Source organism: Spermophilus citellus (genome assembly GCF_964194105.1).
Source record: "Spermophilus citellus genome assembly, chromosome: 19".
NCBI lineage: Eukaryota > Metazoa > Chordata > Mammalia > Rodentia > Sciuridae > Spermophilus > Spermophilus citellus.
In genome coordinates, this window is record NC_138201.1 from 3,804,273 (window position 1) to 3,821,304 (window position 17,032).

The following is a 17,032-nucleotide window of genomic DNA, read 5'->3' on the forward strand; positions in this document are numbered from 1 at the left end:
ACTCTCCCTCCTTGGGGACACAACTAGAGAAGAAATAAATTTCACAGCTAATATATATGAAGTAACATGTTCAACATTATCCAATGAATTTATATCTACCTACACCATATAAATTTATATCACATAAACTGTCACCCTACAACAGAATTCATTAAAACAATGTTAGAGCTTCTGAATTAAATGCAATCTTCTAATTGGGATTTAATCTTACAATAGTAGTTGGTGGGTTTTCTTTTTTTTTTTTAATTGACAAAAGGAATCATTCATTAATTTGTGTTAAGGTTCGTTCTGAAGAAGAGGAAAGCAAACTGGGCCTCCCCCACTGCTGGGGGAGGCTGGGGTGGGAGACGGGGCTGGAGGTGGACCCTATGTTCCCTCCTCTCCCCCTGCACATGGGCAGGACAGAATGGGCGCTCTCAGCATCCTGAATCACTGCATTACTAATGTATTCCATTACCTCTGCGCAAATGTCATGTTAATTTCTGATCTTCATCAAGCCAGACAATGGTTTCCACCATGGGCCCCCAGCCAATTAGCTAGTGGAAAATATGTAGCCAATTACATTACGTGTATTAGGTTAGGGAGTGGAGAGAAGAGCAACATAAATGCCTCAGAAATACTTGGGAGATAAAATGTAAGTTGACACTGTCTTCGCATGCTGGGCCCGAGTCATACAATCTGAGAGGCAGCTGCCGGCGCTCATAAGTGCTTATTAAATCTAGCCTCTTCTTCATGGGGAGTGAAGATCTGTATTTTTACCAATATTAGGTTCATTGTGTTATGAAAGAGACCAAAATACTTAAGATCATTCGCCCCAGCTTATAAGACATATTAGGTAGCTTATTAAATTGTTAAAATTACTTTTTCAAAGTCAGAATTTCAGGGACTGGAAGTCCAAGCACAACCAAGAAGCTTGGATCATTGACCAGTAACAGCCCAAGGAGACCAGAAGGGGAGTCCTAGGGTGCACCATAGTTCCAGAGCGGCCAGCCACACCCACCTCCGAGAGGCTACACGGCCACCAACCTATTCCAAAAATGATAAAATTAAAAAAAAATTCAAACTCTCAAGCTGTGTTTTAAAAAGCTAAATCTGAGGAAGGAAGAAAGAATATTTCCCCTTGTGCCTGCCTCCTCCTAGTAAGTTAAAAGCCAGGAATGTGACATGAGAAAGAGCCAAAAGAGACACTGTGGGCAACTCCAAACCAAAATGTCAAGTGACACTTACACCCCACAGCAGATCCACCCACAGGGGACCATTTGTGGGTAGGGACGATACAGTGCCAAAGCACAGCCCACCACACAAGTGAAGCCCCGGCCACTGTCCATCAGCACTTCTCAAGAACACTATGCAAATACACGGCAGTTGTCACACTTATTAATAACCCTGTGGCTGACTGCCTACTCAATATGCAGCAGACACCCCTGCACCTCACTCCCGGAGCCTGTGATATACATCAGGCACCAAGTTCAACTCCAGCTCCATTCCAGGGAAATGGGCGGCTGCTCCACTGCCCTGCAGGTGCTGGTGGCCTGAAAGCAGCCCAGCACCCCCATAGACCTGAGGTGCTTAGCCCTTCTTACCGGGTTTCCTGCCCCCAAGTCAACTCATGACGCAGGCATATGCTTATCACCAACGAAAATCAAGGACGTTACCCATCTTCTAACCTTAGAATTCTTGCCATGATGATCTCTTTGTGCAAACCTTTTATCTCACAGTTTCACCCCCTGCATCAGAGCAAGGTGATTAGCTGTTCCGGCTGCCACCCCCATGACGCTGACCCACACCACCACGAGGACACTTTCAATGGGACGCCTTGCTCAGAATGAGAGTTTATTTCAAGCCTCAAGACTCCAAATTATCAGCTCTAACAATTAACCGGGGGCTTCCTAGGGTTCCTCAATAAAATGCAAAGGGAACACAGTACTTGGCAATGACAGGGCTGCCCAGCCATCAGAAACCTGAAGCACGGGGAAGGAGTATGGGGACAAATCCTGGCACTGTGCCTTGAGGGTAAAAAAAATCAAGGGGACAATTAAAAAAAAAAAAAACAGAATACACAGCTCATAGGACTTCAGGTACCTCTGCTTACTACTAAAAACACAGTGAAAGGAAGTTTATTACAGTCTGATAAATACAAAGCACTTCCTTACTTGGGGGAAAACACCTGGTATTCAACTGGGCCTAATGATATGATGTTTTGTTGTTGTTTTTCAAAAGCAATATTTTCACTACAGTTCTTCAGACTGATTTTTCCGATAGTGGGTCTTACCCAATTGAAATTCATGAGTACACTGGGCTACTACCAAATAAATCCATTCATGTGGTTTTGTTGAATTTCATACATCCATTTTCTGACACTGGGACTGAATCAGACTGTTTCGATACTAAGGACAGAAATGACAGGTAACCGAGCGTCTGAGCCTGCAGCTCTTTCGATACCTTCCAAATTCCAACCACTTCTATGAACTCTCGTCGGCACACGAGACAGACTAAGGCTTTGTTCTCAGCTCCCCCTGGATCCCTAAAGACGTGAACTTCCCTGATGTGTGCTCTGCTCACTCCTCTACAGACCATGCAGGCAAGTCTATCATGGTGGTGGAGCGATGGAAATCCCCTAAGCACACAGGTGGGAACACACTCAGTAAAACCACCCAGTAAAAGGACAGAAGACCTTACACCCCTCCACTCCTCCCCTTGCCACTTCTTGTCACTGTAGACACCCTTGCATGGGTTACAGTTTGCCTTAATAAAAGAAGGATTCCTGAGACGAGGGTAAAAGACTTGATTTTTTTTTTCCTCCATCTTTTTGTCCAGCAGAATGGAATGGAAACCACAAGTGGTCAGACAACAAACTGGCTGACATGGAAGATAAAGTAAAAGTCAAGTGGCTGCTTGGGGACCACGGGGTCTCTTGTATTGGGGGCCAATTACTTGATCCTGCTCCTTTTCACCTGGTAAATGGGAGGGATTGCTCAAAATGACCTAGAGCTGTAAAATCCTGAGAAGTTTGGCTCAAATATCTAAACACACAATAGTATCTTCCAGAGACTTCTATCATGAGAAGGGGCTCACTGATCTCATGGGCTGGATACCTTATCTTTATAAATGAGATAAGCTAAGAAGAACCAGGTAACTGAGGTCCATTACTGACCCAGGGCAGGGACTCGGACATCCCAGCTGGATTCCATGGAGAGTTCCATCTGTAACCATGGTAATCCCTTTTAGGGCCCTGTGTTAGCACCCACAGGACAGGACTCTGCATCCCATGTCCTTTGTTTTAAACACAGGAATGGAAGAAGAGGAGGACTTGTTATCTTCATGTCAGGTCACTATGAGGTCCCAACTTCCAACAGGTGCCTAAGGCCTCACTGAACTTCCTTACAGGAAGCAGAATATGCTCTGAATCCAACTCCACACTCGCAACAAGGCCAGTTAATGCTAAAGGTTCCTCCCATGGAAGCCTCTGCACATGGAACTTGCCAGGTAATGGCTCTCCAGGAACCTGGCCTCACTCTATGGCAAAGGTGTCCCTGAATAACGTCAGCGTTTTCACCCACAAAACCCAGACTCCCCCAGTGACGGCCACTTGTAAGGACCAGTGAGAATGGCCCATCAATGGCTGAAGCACATTATCGATGCGACTGAATGTGGGAAATATACAGGACAGAAAAATGGTACAGTATCTCTTTTAGCCCCCCAAATTCAACAAATAACCTGGTGAGGTATACCAATGGGAAACCAAAGCCTACAGTCTTTAAGAAAAATGTGGAGAACCTGAAGTTTCCCACCCTCAGCTTCCTCAAGAGCCATCTTCGCAGAACTCATGTAGGAAGTTACCACGGCCTTCATGGTGGCTCACGAAGAAGCCGTTCCTTCAAGGTGTATGCCCATGGTGCATAATTCAGGGAGTCTACCCTTCAGAGTATGAGTAAGATAAAAAAAGCATTTTTTTTTAAAGTCCCCCTAGTCTTGTTGTGCTTTTTACAAATCCTCAGGTCCACGAAGGATTCTCCGAGAAGACTGTGTGTGTGAGAAAACAGAGGCAGGCTGTCCTCCCCGGGGGTCAGCCGTCCTGCTGGACCTGTCTTGTGACTTTTCGGATGAAGAGTGACCAACATTTACTCACCCTTCTGGCTCACAGGCATCACATCCGTCCAGTCATGGCTGACAGCAAATCAGAGAAGGGACTGAAGCTTCACCATTGCCAGAATGTTCCGTGGGGAAACTGGAATCGTCAGCAAAAGTTCCTGGGACACTACAATACAAAAATATTTTCACACATAAGTCAGATGTGACTTCTAAAACCACCACTTCCTTCAACGAGAAAGCAGCAAAACAGACTGAGAACCCAGAGTGGGGGGGAACACCGTCCCCACAAGGGGGTGTCAACACTTCAAGCGTGATGCTGCCCAACAGGAACCGGAACCATGATTTCTGAAAGATGCACATACCATGACTTCAACGCAGACACGGAGAGCCCGTCTCCACTGTGGACTGTGTGCCAAATGGTGTTAATATTTGGGCATTTTAGCTACATCCTATCCTATTACCAAGCATTTAGGTAACAATAAGCTGTTAACTTGGATTAATAAAAGCAACATTTCTTAATGATATTTCCCAAAAGATAAAAATAACTGAAAATGTTACAAACTAATGATTTTCAATTTTTTTTATTTATTTTTGGTATCGAGGATTGAACTCAGGGCACTCAACCACTGAGCCACATCCCCAGCCCTACTGTATTTTATTTAAAGACAGCATCTCACTGAGTTGCTTAGTGCCTTGCTTTTGCTGAGGCTGGCTTTGAACTCTTGATCCTGCTATCTCAGCCTCCCGAGTTGCTGGGATTACAGGCGTGTGCCACCATGCCCGGCTAAAATTATTTAAAAATAATAATGAACACGAACACTGGTAAGAGAGGCAACCCTCACAATACTTTCCTCCAAGACAAACTTTTAGTCTACAAGTGGTTACAAACTGCACAGGGATGGAAACGCATGCAGGTATTTCCACTGAGAGACACTAGACTGTGGAAGAGACAGGGCTCAAGGCTGGGAGGCTTGACTTCCACCCCAGGTACTGACGTCACCCAGTGTGTGGCCAGGTGGATGCTCATACCTCAGCCTCTTTCTCATCCTCGAGTCGAGGCATTAGCAGCGCCAAGGCCCTTCCACCCCCTGCCCCTCTGCCCTTCTTGATACAGTGCAGTTAGAGAGTCTAAGTAAACAATTAGCTTCTCACTTAAACTTCCTGATGAAAAAGAGGTTTATACCATAAACCAAAGATGGGCCATGGCAAAGAGTTGCACAAGCACCGAGAGGCACGATCTCTCTGGCACTAGTGCCCAGGGCTGAAGAGATGGCAAGGGGGACAGTACCCTCTAGGTGCTTGTGGAAAGCTTCCATTCCTGTCCAGAGAGCACAGCTCTCACGCCTGTGGAAACCTGTCCAAATGGATTCGAGATCAACGGTTCTCAAACTTCACCTCGCAGAAGAATCACTTGCAGAGGTTTTTGAAATACACATTCTGGACCACTCCCAAGGATTCTGCACTTTTAGAAAAAAAAAAAAAAAAAAAAAAAAAAAAAACCCCAGGGGATGCTGCTACTGCTGATCAGAAGCCACACTGTGAGTCTTAATGACAAGCCCTGTTCTCCAAGCCCCCAAACAGGCTGGAGACCCAAGAAGCACTTCTGAGGCTCAAAGAGGCTCCCCCAAAGTTATGGAGTCCATGTCACATGGCAAGAAGACATGGGCTGAGAGCATCCACCACCTTTTGGATAAAATCCCAACTTCTTTCTGTGACGCAGAAGGCCCTACATGATCTGGTCACTCTCTGCTTCCCTGATGTGACCTCAAACCACCAATTCAATCCCTGACCATAAGCTGTACAGATACAGTGGGCTGCCCTCTGCCTGCCTGCCTTCCTGCCTCAGTCTACCAGCCTGTACCTTACCCAACGGGCTCCTTCTCATCACAGGGTCTCAGCCACTTCAAGAGCCCTGTCCTGCTTACCTCTTAAAGCTCTGTCCCCAGTGACTCTCAACTACATGATCCTATCTGTGTCCTCAAGAGCTCCTGCGAGTGTTCCAGCTCTATGGAACGTGCTTGTCTAGCACGGGGGAGGCCCTGGGTTCCATCCAGCACCACCGTTCTTGAATAGTCTGTGAACTTGTTCTTCATTTACAGTCCTGTCTTTCCCTCAGACTATGAGCTCCGTCCTGTTCCTCGCTGGACTCCAACACTTCAGACAAAGGCCTGGCTCCCGGGAGGCACGCCATCTAACACTCTGAGTCCACAAATGATCCAAAATTAATAGATGTCTGCATCATCCTCCAAAAATAGAGCTTCCATTTATGGAGAAAAAAAACACAGTAGGTGCAGGAGACTGTTGGAAGTGTTTCCTAAGTCATTTCATTTCATGCCCCTCATGCACTGTGACTCCTAGCAGAGACAGCAGTTATGAGCTCTGCAGAGCACAGCACCAAGGCACAGGGCTTCAGGGGTTCGGCCATATACAGCTTGCTCTCCAAAGAAACCCACGTTCTCCACTCACTAGTGAATGAGAAAATTCCAAGCGCCCATCTCCTGCTAGACAGACATCCCCGAGTGAGCTCTGGCTTGGGAGGCCAGTAGAGACAATAGGCCCTTCTCATACGAGGAAGGCTAAGGCAGCCGGCAGTGACCAGGCAGGTGACGGGTATTGTGGGGTATGGGCCAGGTGTAAGGTGGCAGGACAGGTGAGGAAGGAGAGCTGGACAGCCCTGCTTCTCCAGCATGGGGCAGTCTCTGCACTATACTGGCCAATGGCTGGCACAGAGAAACACACCCCGGGGCACCGCAAACAAGGACAACAAACCAAATTTCAGGTTAGTGAAATGGCAGAACTTTTTCCAAAGATGGCAGCTCCCTCTCTTGAACAGTTTACATCAAAAAAAAAAAAAAAAAAGACAAAGCTTGCAACCCCTAAAACACTGATGGCTGCAGCCACTCCTCCCCTGACCCAGTCCTGTAAGTCTAGAGAACTCACAGGCACAGAGGAGCTGGCATCCAGGCAGATAAGGGCTTTCTAGAATCATCTTGAGCAAGTTCTGGAAGGACCTGGAAGACTTGGTAGGAAAAGCATTCTGCAAAGTGAACCAGATATCCAAAGGCCTGGGAGAGAACAGCTAGTGGGGGAAGAGGGCAGGGGGATGTCCCACAGGGGTCCAGTGTTCCCAGCGGACACGAGCAGAGGCAGCCTTCCTGCCAAGACGCAAGCTGTGACCAACAGCGTTGTCTTGCTTAACTTCCAACAGTACAGGGACCAGGCACATCCAAAAATAAACTGCCAATCGCCACGGAGGTTTGTGGAACATTTTAGTTTTGTTTTTGTGTGTTTTGTTAAGAATCCAAAAGACACAGGCCTGAATTCCATCTTCCTACAGCTCTATGACTAACCAAAATACTTAACTGTTCTGAGTTCTAGAAATGAAAAATACAGCAACCAAAGAGAGACAGATATCCAAATAAATTATTCCAGAACATAGCTCAGAGGCAAAAGCTGTCTACCTGGAATTGTATACCCAGAAAAACTATCTTTCAAAAATGAAGATGAAGGGCTGGGGATGTGGCTCAAGCGGTAGCGCGCTTGCCTGGCATGCGTGCGGCCCGGGTTCGATCCTCAGCACCACATACAAACAAAGATGTTGTATCTGCCGAGAACTAAAAAATAAATATTAAAAATTCTCTCTCTCTCTCTCCTCTCTCACTCTCTCTTTAAAAAAAAAATGAAGATGAAATCTCAGCTATCAAAAGTGAAGATGAAATAAGAGTTTTTCCAACAAAAAGAAGTTGACTCTCTAGAAGGATATCCTAAAAGATGTATTTGTATTTCAGGCCTAAAAGAAAAAAATATTCAGAAGGCAATTCTCTTATTAAAAAAAGAAGGGCCAGAACAATGGGGATATTTGTAAGCAAACAGCAGGTAGATTCATTAACAAAAATTAAACAAAATAATAGACAGTGCAGTGGCACACATGTGTAATCCCAGCAGCTTGGGAGGCTGAGGTAGAAGGATCACAATTTGAGGCTAGCCTCAGCAATTTAGCAAGGCCTTAAGCAACGTAACAAGACTCTGTCTCAAAACAAAAAAAGTAAAAAAAAGAAAAAACGGCTGGGGATGTGTCTCAGTGATTAAGCACCACTGGGTTCAATCCCTGGTACCAAAAAAATAAAATAACAACTTCTCTGGCAGATTCACTTTCTATCTCAGCTCACAGCCCTGGGCTGCAAACCTCAGCTGGGTACCAGCCTGAAACACAGACTGTCCATCCAGGGAATCCCAACAGGTTCCAGAAATCTGCATGTCCACCAGACACCCCTGGAGACTGTAATGAAGACCTGAAGAGCAGAGCACCCTCTCCTGTGCACCAGGGTGAGGAGCTGCTGGGCCCAGGGAGGTGCAGATGGAGAACACCAGTCAGCCTTTGTTCTCCTCCCCCTCACACAGCCCAGGAGAACAGGGCCCAGAGAGGTCAGCGGTAACCCAGCCTCCTACCTGCTCATCAAGAGCAGGCAATAAATTAAAACCCCATTAAAATATTTCAGAGAAAAGCTGAGAAGTGCTGAAACATTAATTGTGCCATATTCAATCTGTTTTCCTACAGATCTGAAAAGCCCGATTACCATCCTGGGGGTCATTAGAAGGAATGAGGTTTTTTCCCTTTTCAATTTACATATTTAAAAATGCATACATACATATATCCTGGCCCTGGCCACTAACTCCCTTCCTAGGCTTTCCAAGTGCTCTGGCTCCTCCAAATGCCACAGGGTAGCCACAGAGAGAGACTCTTCTGGGAAGCCACAGGGGGACGCTTTGTTTTTTTAAAGCCAGGGAACCAAAATCCCAGGGCCTGTGCTTGCAAAACAGCTCTGGGGAAACAGGTAGAGGCAGCCACACAACAACAGAGCTGTTTTCTTGTTTTGTCTCCCCTGTTTATTTTCCCCGAAGCAATCCAGGCTCAGCACAGAGTCAGCAGGGAGCTGCAAAGAGCAGCTGTGGTTCCCTGAGGCCAGGACCTAGCAATCAAGTTGTTTACCAAACACTGCCAGGCACTGGGAAACAACAGCACAAGCAGCCCTTGCATCTATTTAAAAAAAAAAAAAAACAAAAAAAAACAACCTCCCCAAATCTGTGGCTGCCCTGGAACTCCCCGCATGGCTGAGAGGACAACTTGAGATCAGGGGATGAGTTGCACTGGGCACAGGCCTCCATGGTCCCCACGTGATCCACTTCTATGGAAGAAATCCTAGCTTGAGAGGGAGGGCTGGGCGTGTGCAGAATTTCAAGGCCTGGGTGGACATGAAGGGGCCTTTCCAAGCACATTTGGCCTTTCCAAAGGACATTTGCTAAGCCTACAGGATCCGGAGTCATCCACTGTCCACCCAGAGGAAGAAGAGAGTCCATGGGAGAGTTTGCAGAGCTGATGTAGCTGCACCCACCCCAGTCGCTCATTCAGCCAAACGGGCTGCGGTTTGCAGCAAGCTACCCAGTGATGCAGGGGTGCTCCTGGCCCAGGATGGCCGCTCTGGATTATGGAGGCTTTCTGGCCCAGCCATTCTGAAACTCTGGAAGTTTCTTTTCCATCTTGACTCCTCCTGGGCTCCCCGGTGTGAGTATGCCAGTGACATCTGCCAAGCCATTTCGAGCACATAGCACAGGCTGGGGGGGGGGGGGGGTCCATTTGCTTCTCCAGATGCCCTGAGTGCTGGGAGTCCCGCCAGGCTGCCCTCTGCCCGGGTTCAACCACTGGGAGTTTTCATCTCAGGAGACCAGAGAAGGTGGGGGACTCATGACCCTGGCTGCCCTCCCGGCTGGGCACTGCAGGTTAACTGGGACCCTCCTGAGTAGTCACTGCTCCTCCCAGGCAGACCTCTCCCCATGCTCCTCTGAGGACCCAGCCTCTCCAAGTGCCTTCAAGCTCAGGGAAGAAAGATGCCTTACATTTGCTTCAGGAAACAAATACAATGTCCAATCCAAAGTCCTGCACATCATATTGCCCTTGGTTGGAGAACAGGAAGCCTGTAATCTTCTACACACAGAGAACAAATGTGTGTGGATGTGTACATGTGCACACATGCATGTAAATGAACATGTGTGTAAATGTACATGGGCATCTCTGTCAATTTTTTTAATACAGCTCAAGCAGATTGGTCAGAGGACCTGGCAGCCCCACGGGCACTGCCGTTCCCAGGGTCACAGAGACTTCCCTTCACTCCCACGTGCCCCTGGGGGAGCAGGCCCACTTTGTCTAATCGGTTACACAATCTGATAGGAAGCGGAGCTTTTGAGAGCTTCAATCCTTTCTCTAATTTACTAACTCAGTTGCCTTTGTTGCAAATGGTACCAAAATAGAAAGGGAACAGGGGTGGGTGGAGCGGGCTCCATCACCAACCCCTGTGAATAACTTTCTGACAACTGAACCTGGTTCAAAAACCACCTCAGCTGCAGAAAAAAAGGTGTGTGTTGTCAGCTCGCAAATATAATGCCAATCTGCCTCCATCAGCTCAGCTCCTGGAAGAGGAGCAAGACCTCCCTTTTTAAAATAACAACGTCCCCTCAAACGGGCCTCAATAAGCTTCTGTTGAAAGAGCCCAAGTTCTGCAGTCCCAGTGAGAACAGTTGCCAAGTTTACCCAAGTGGATCACTGTCCCAACATCTGTGGCTTTGACTCGACCCAGTCGGGTGCCGTGGAAGGAGCTGTTTGTCTCACCAAGCTTTCACTAGCAAGATTGCCTTCAGGTCACCAGAGGGCTTGCTGCTATGTGTGCTCAAAAACAGGTTTTTAAGTAAACTCGCTCCATCAGTGGGGACCAAGAAGGATGGTGTTTCTATGTCATTATTTTTCTTTTTCTTGTTCGCTGAGGCCCATCCAGAATCTTCTTGGTTTGCTGGTTGATTTCTTTTTTTCACTAAAATATTCAGAACACTCCCCTTGAAAGATAGGCTGGTGGGTTGTCCCTGCAGACATCCTTCCCCAGTCCTCCATATGGGGCTGCCTGCCAGTCTTACCGGTTGTCACCAGGTCCCCACTTCATGGAGGAGCAAGACTCAAATCCTAAATCCCTCCCCATGTTGGACCCTGGAGGAATCTAGATTCTTGTCTTTTCCTTTGAAGACAACTGTCCCTGCTCCCACCCTCAGGCACAGAGCGGAATGGGCTGGCCTGTAGGCGCCTGTCCCCTGCCCTTGTCCACAGTGAGGCACAGGTGCTTGAACTCGAACACACGTAAGGGTAACTCAGTCCCCAGCCCTACTGGGTGGCTTGGACTTGTAAATGTCATAGGCTCTCTGCTGCCTCCTCCTAGGGTATTTTACTATAATTGTTCTTTCGGAGCTGGGAATTGGACCCATCACCCTGGAGGCTCCTGTCCATTTGGAGGTGGCACAGTTCACCCCTTACTGGCTGTGACCTATAGTTTCCCTATACTTGTAAGAATACTGGAAAAACGCCTGCCCCTACACAGCAAGGGCTTATTTAGTGCACGTCTCTGCTGTCTCCACATGGTTGAAATATGAGTCTCACTGTCCCTTAGCAAGAAGCCACCACTGAAATCTCCCGTGACAACTTCAAGGAGCCGCCTCCTACAAGAACTTCCTATGGAGCCTCCTCCTGACAGTGCCGTCATGAACGCCACCATCTCAGACTCCCTCTGTGGCACCAGGGACCCTGGAAACCCCACCTGGTGGCACTCACAGTAGCCTTGTCCTTTCCACTCACTTCCTGCTTGAGTCACTGGGTCCCTCTGGGAGAGCGCCACAAGGCGGGGACTGGGTTATGATGCGTGTCTCTTATCTGGGGACAGAGAAGGCCATCCTGCTGATGCTCACCTGAGGTTCTTCCCAGAGCCGGGAAGAGTCCCCATCCAATCTGTGACTAGTCGCTACTAAGTAATCACAGCAACCGCAGGCCGTGGTTCCACGCAGAATTCCCTGGGTCCCCATATTCCAATATTCCACCTAGACCTTCAGCTCACAGTTGCACTGACTGGCAGGCCTCTCCCCCACGGGGCAGCTGGGTCTGCCAGGCTGGCAGAGAGCAGTGGCAGGCCACCTGCTGGCAGGGAAGGAGGTGGCCCTGTCCCTGAGGCCCAGAGGAGCCCCAGCAGCTCCAGAAAGGACAGGCAAGAGTGCCATCTGGGCTCTTTATAAGGTCTGTGGTAAACATGTTTACTCTGTTCTGATTGGGCAGACTTATCTCCATCCAGTGTTTTGTTTTGAGTCTTGCTCTATAAACATGTTTACTTTGAGGGGAGAGCTTTTTTGATAGCTAACACACTTGTTTTTCACACTTTTAAATTCAAAACATATTTTCCACCGCCTGTGGTAAACAAACAAAAGACATTATTTCACCTCCCCCCTGGAGAGGTGAGCAGACCAGCATTCCCAGGGGCAGGTGACCCAGGCCCCCAAGGGGGTGAGAGCAGTGGAGATGCTGCTAAAATGCACAAGTGGTGGGTCCTGCCAAAGGGGGAGCATCACACCCAGGACTCCCTTCCCCAGCAGGAACCTCCTGTGGGAACTTAACTCCAGCACATCAGAGGGCACAGTCCGGGGAAAGGGAAGGTTCCCTAACCAGCACAGGAAAAACCACCCCAGAAAAATGAAACAATGCTTCAAAACTAAATAAATGTAAAAAGCCAACCTGGACACAGTATCCATTACCAGTCTACTGACACGTGTTTTGTATAATGACTTTGGAACTTTCACCATCAGGGCTGGTAGTCATAATATAGAAAATGAGAAGCCCTCTCATACTGGAAAGGGAGAAAAACAAGCCGATTCCAGAGGAGGAGTAAAAAATAAGTAAGTAAATGGTGCTGAGGAAGTCAAGGAGCTCTGAAGCAGGACTTTAAAGGGGGGGGGGGGCGCTACATCAAGTCACCAGGAGAATCACTCTGTGGAGCCCAGCGCAAAGTTCTATCTCAGTTGGACAGGTCTCAATTCTAGAGAGTTCTTGCGTCTCCAAGCAGAAATAAGAGATACTTTTATCACAGGCCTCCGAGTTAATTACAAGTTAGGAAGCAGAACTAAATTGGAGGCCAAATTCTTTGTTAAAACAAATAATGCCCCTGATCCCTATAGCACCTTCTAAGCTCAGGCTTGAGTTAAGGTCAAAAACAAACCAACAAAGTTCAAAGCCAGCCTCAGCAACGGGGAGATGCTAAGCAACTCAACAAGACCCTGTCTCTAAATAAAATAGAAAAAAAAGGGGGGGGGTGGCTCAGGGGTAGAGTGGCCCTGGGTTCAATCGCTGGCACCCCCTCCCCTCCAAAAAAAAACAAAAGGTAAGGTTGCTGAACTATTGCGTGATCCTCGGTCACTTGGTTATTTCATTACATGGGGTCCGGAGGGAGGAGAGGACATCAGAAGCACAGACCCACTGCCTAGGGACCAGGGCAGAGCTGGCATGCACTAGAGCACAGAGACCCCCAAACCCGCTCCTCTTCCCAGGCTGTCGTGCGTTCGGGAGGCTGCTAGTCAGGGAGCACCTCCCAGCCTGCCTGGGTTGCCCTGCCGGAGGAGGATGGCACTGAACCCCATCTTATTCAACAATCCATGTCAAGGGGGAAAGACCTCTTCAGGGGTAGGATGAGAATTCCTGGCCACAGGAGCCAATGGGGACAATACCCAGAGGGACTCAGACTAGCCCCCCATGGAACCCACACTCCCACAACTTCAAAGGAGCAGAAAGGAAATCGGAATCGGTGTGACATTGGTCAGGCGCGAGTCACCAAGCCTATGGAGCCTTTCGTGGTGTGGACAGACAGGTGACTCACAGGGAAAGGGACGCTCAGCCAGCCACGTCCCCCGACCCGCCACTCACTCAAGAGTCATTTCTCCTCTCTCTTTAAACCCAAAAAGTACATGACTGATGAGATGACTGCAGAAGAGCTTCCAGACGATTCTCAAACCCAAAAAGCACAACAGTCGGCAGATCAGGAGAAGAGGACTAGGCCAGGGTGTGGGATGTCCCACGGATACAGGTGCTTTCCAGAACAGCGGGGAGGGGGGCACATTCCAGGGGATGAGAGGGCGCAGGCTGGAGGTGTCCCAGAGCCCAGGGTGCCGCGAGCAGGGCCTTATGACTAGGGAAGAGCGGCAAGGACTTGAAAGGGGGGATTGTCTGCTGGAAGAAGCCAGAAGGGCCCCTGGGTTTCACTTGGTGCTCAGCAGAGAAGGCGGGCAACATGCATGGCGTCCTTCCTGCATGGTGTCCTTCCTGCATGGCACGCCCGTCCTCTGCCTCCACGGTGACCCTGCAGCCTCCTCCTGAGCCTCACGACAGCGGTGCAGTCCATCCACCATCTTACAGATGGGGGAACTGAGGTTGGCGAAGCCACATGTCTCTGAGATCACGGCTCCTGTTACATTGCTAGTGATATCTTCCCTCTTCTGCCCGGTGCTGAACACTACTGTCTAGTGGGCAGGGAATGGAGGCCGGGAAAGGCCCCAAAGATAAAAGCCCAGCTGGGAAGACAAGGGTCACAATTCCATCTGGGGCTCCGTGGTGTCCCCACGACAGGCCCAAGCCCTCAGCTCCTTGCTTGAATTTGGCCACATCCTAGGAACCAGGAAAGCACGGAGCCTTCCTGAGCATGCTGTGGGCAGGTGCCAGGGGACCTCTCCTCTGAGAAGGGGGACCCCAGAGGGAATGAGGCGGCAGACAGGCACCCTTGCCCCTCCCCTCCAGCCACACAGCAAGGATGCTCCCTATTCCTCTCAGACGCCTCCTGGTTCTCCCATGCCTCCAATTAATGACCATGGGCACTGTCCCCTCTTCCTCTCCTGCCCTTTCCCCTCCTCCAAGTCTGCTGACCAAAATCTAAGGGGTGAAGTTATCAGGTTGGGGTGTGGCCCCATGGCAGAGCACTCGCCCAGCACCAAGGGGCCCCAGCTTCCAACCACAGCACCGCAGACAAACGCGCCAGGGAAGGGTGGGCTTCTGACTCCCACCTTTCAGGAACCTTCCAGAAGGAGGAGGAGAGCCTTCCAGAGAAGGAGGCCAGCCTTCCAGAGCCTCAGTCGTCTTACTCAGGTACCGTCTGGGGACAGGGGACAGGGTAGGGGGTATCAGGCCCAGTCCACTCAGCACACGAGATTAAATGACACATGATTGCAGGCACTTTTCAAGCCCTGTCACAAGAGCACATAATTAATTGCCACATGAATTCTACAGACAATACCTGCTGCAAGTTCCAGAGGCAGGAACCAGCCCCTCCAGCAAGCACACCCCACCTGCACTCTCTCCTGGGGGCTCTGTCGGCCTTGGCATAGAGCAGGGATCAGACTCTGGCTGTGCCACACCCAGGTCAAGGTACCTTGGGCCTCAGTGGGCCTCAGGGTCCCTGATGGAAACTGAGGTCACGGCAGCTCAGGTGCACAGTACCCGGCCACAGGACAGACTGCATGCCCAAGAGCTGCTCGGGTCTGTGGGCCACACAGACGACTCCCTCCTTTCTCAGGTCTGAAAGCCATTGCTGGTTTTCAAGGTCCCAGATATGGGTCAGTGACCCCAAAGAACGTAAACACGTCCTAGTGTTCTTTTGTGCCCATCAAGGTAAAAAATGATAGCAAAATTTCCCAAAGAAAAAAAAAGGGGACTTCTCTGAGGGGTAGTTTAGTAAAGCACCCGGGGACAGAAAGCCTTGAATTCTCATTCACCCCTCTGGAATGGATGCACCCTTATGACATAGTGATTACTGGGGGTAAATGTAGCTAAATGGTTACAAAGAAATACACCACAGCATTATCTACAGCACATAAAATCTGAGAAAAAAATAAACGTCCTCTAAAAGCCAAATACTTGAAATACTATGCAGCCATTAAAAAAAAAAAGTTGTAAAAATAAACAAGGACATGGAAGGGTGATCCCAAAATCACACTTGGTTACCAAACGTTTGTTGACTGACATGTTGCTAAGTAACAAGAATGTGTGACAAAAATCGATGCTTTTTAAAGTTGTGGTTGAATAGTTACTGTGCCAGCTGCTACAGGCGAGCACATTACATGCACTGGGCTATTGCAAAACCCAGTGGAGTCAGTGCTAGGATCCCCGTTTTAAAGACAGAAAATAGTCACTGAAAAATAGCTTGTCCAAAATCACCCAGCCCACAAGAGGACGCTAGAATTAAAATCCAAGTCTATGCCAAAGCCTTGCTCTTTTCCAAACAAAGCTGCCCCTCCTAAAGGTATCAGTATATTCTCAGCTCCGCTACATACATTTTTCCCAGGGAGGGGAACAAAGGGGGAAAAAAAAACAGAGAAAGGCAGACAGACAGACGGTAGCAGCAGTTCTTTCTAGGGGATAAGACTAAAGATACCTATTTTTGCTTTGCTTTGGTTTTTAAATGTTTTCATTTATCCTAAATCACTTTTGTAGTTAGAGGGAAAAGGGAAAACTTGTTTTAAAAGCCCAAACACCAGTGCCCACTGTGCCTGGGGCAGATGCAGGTGCTGGGCAGGCTCCAGGGGAAGGCAGGGCTGGCTGCTCAGTGGTTAGCGGACCTGGGGCGGCTGCTCAGGGCTGCTGTGGGGATGAGCTGGGGGGCAGGTGTGGGCGTACGGCATGCTCTGGCAGAACCTGTGTCTGTTATGTTGCTAGTGACATCTTCCCCGTACTGAACACCTTTCATAGCCTGTCTCTGGAGAAGGGACCGACTCGTGGTGCTAAGACCGTGTGTCCCAACATCTGCAGCCTCTGTGCCCCTCATCTTCCAGAACAGCCAGAGCAACTCTCTACACAGGTCTGGGGCAGTGGCGCCTGGCCTTGATCCTCAGCTCCTACTCTGGGCTGGCTCCAAAATGCCATTCAAGATCCACTTTACCTTGTGGATCTCCTCTCTCCTCAGTCGCACGTGACAGAGGACAAGCCCGCCTAGCTCATAGTGAGCTCCTACAGAGAATGTACGTGAGATCCTTAGTCATACCCACAGCCCAGGGTGAGGTGGCAACCCAGGTCACCCTTGAACATTATCCCGGCATCTGC

General features: G+C 49.0%; 1 protein-coding gene across 7 annotated transcripts in view; it reads right to left on the bottom strand.

Annotated features, from left to right (window-relative positions):
- The window catches only part of FOXP1 (forkhead box P1), a 517,497-nt gene that overhangs the window by 434,485 nt on the left and 65,980 nt on the right, over positions 1 to 17,032 (bottom strand). For all 7 annotated transcript variants that reach the window (XM_081276304.1, XM_081276309.1, XM_081276307.1 and 4 more), the window contains exon 3: positions 4,130 to 4,258. The gene's annotated coding sequence lies outside the window, so the exon portion shown is untranslated. The remainder of the gene's footprint in view (positions 1 to 4,129; positions 4,259 to 17,032) is intronic.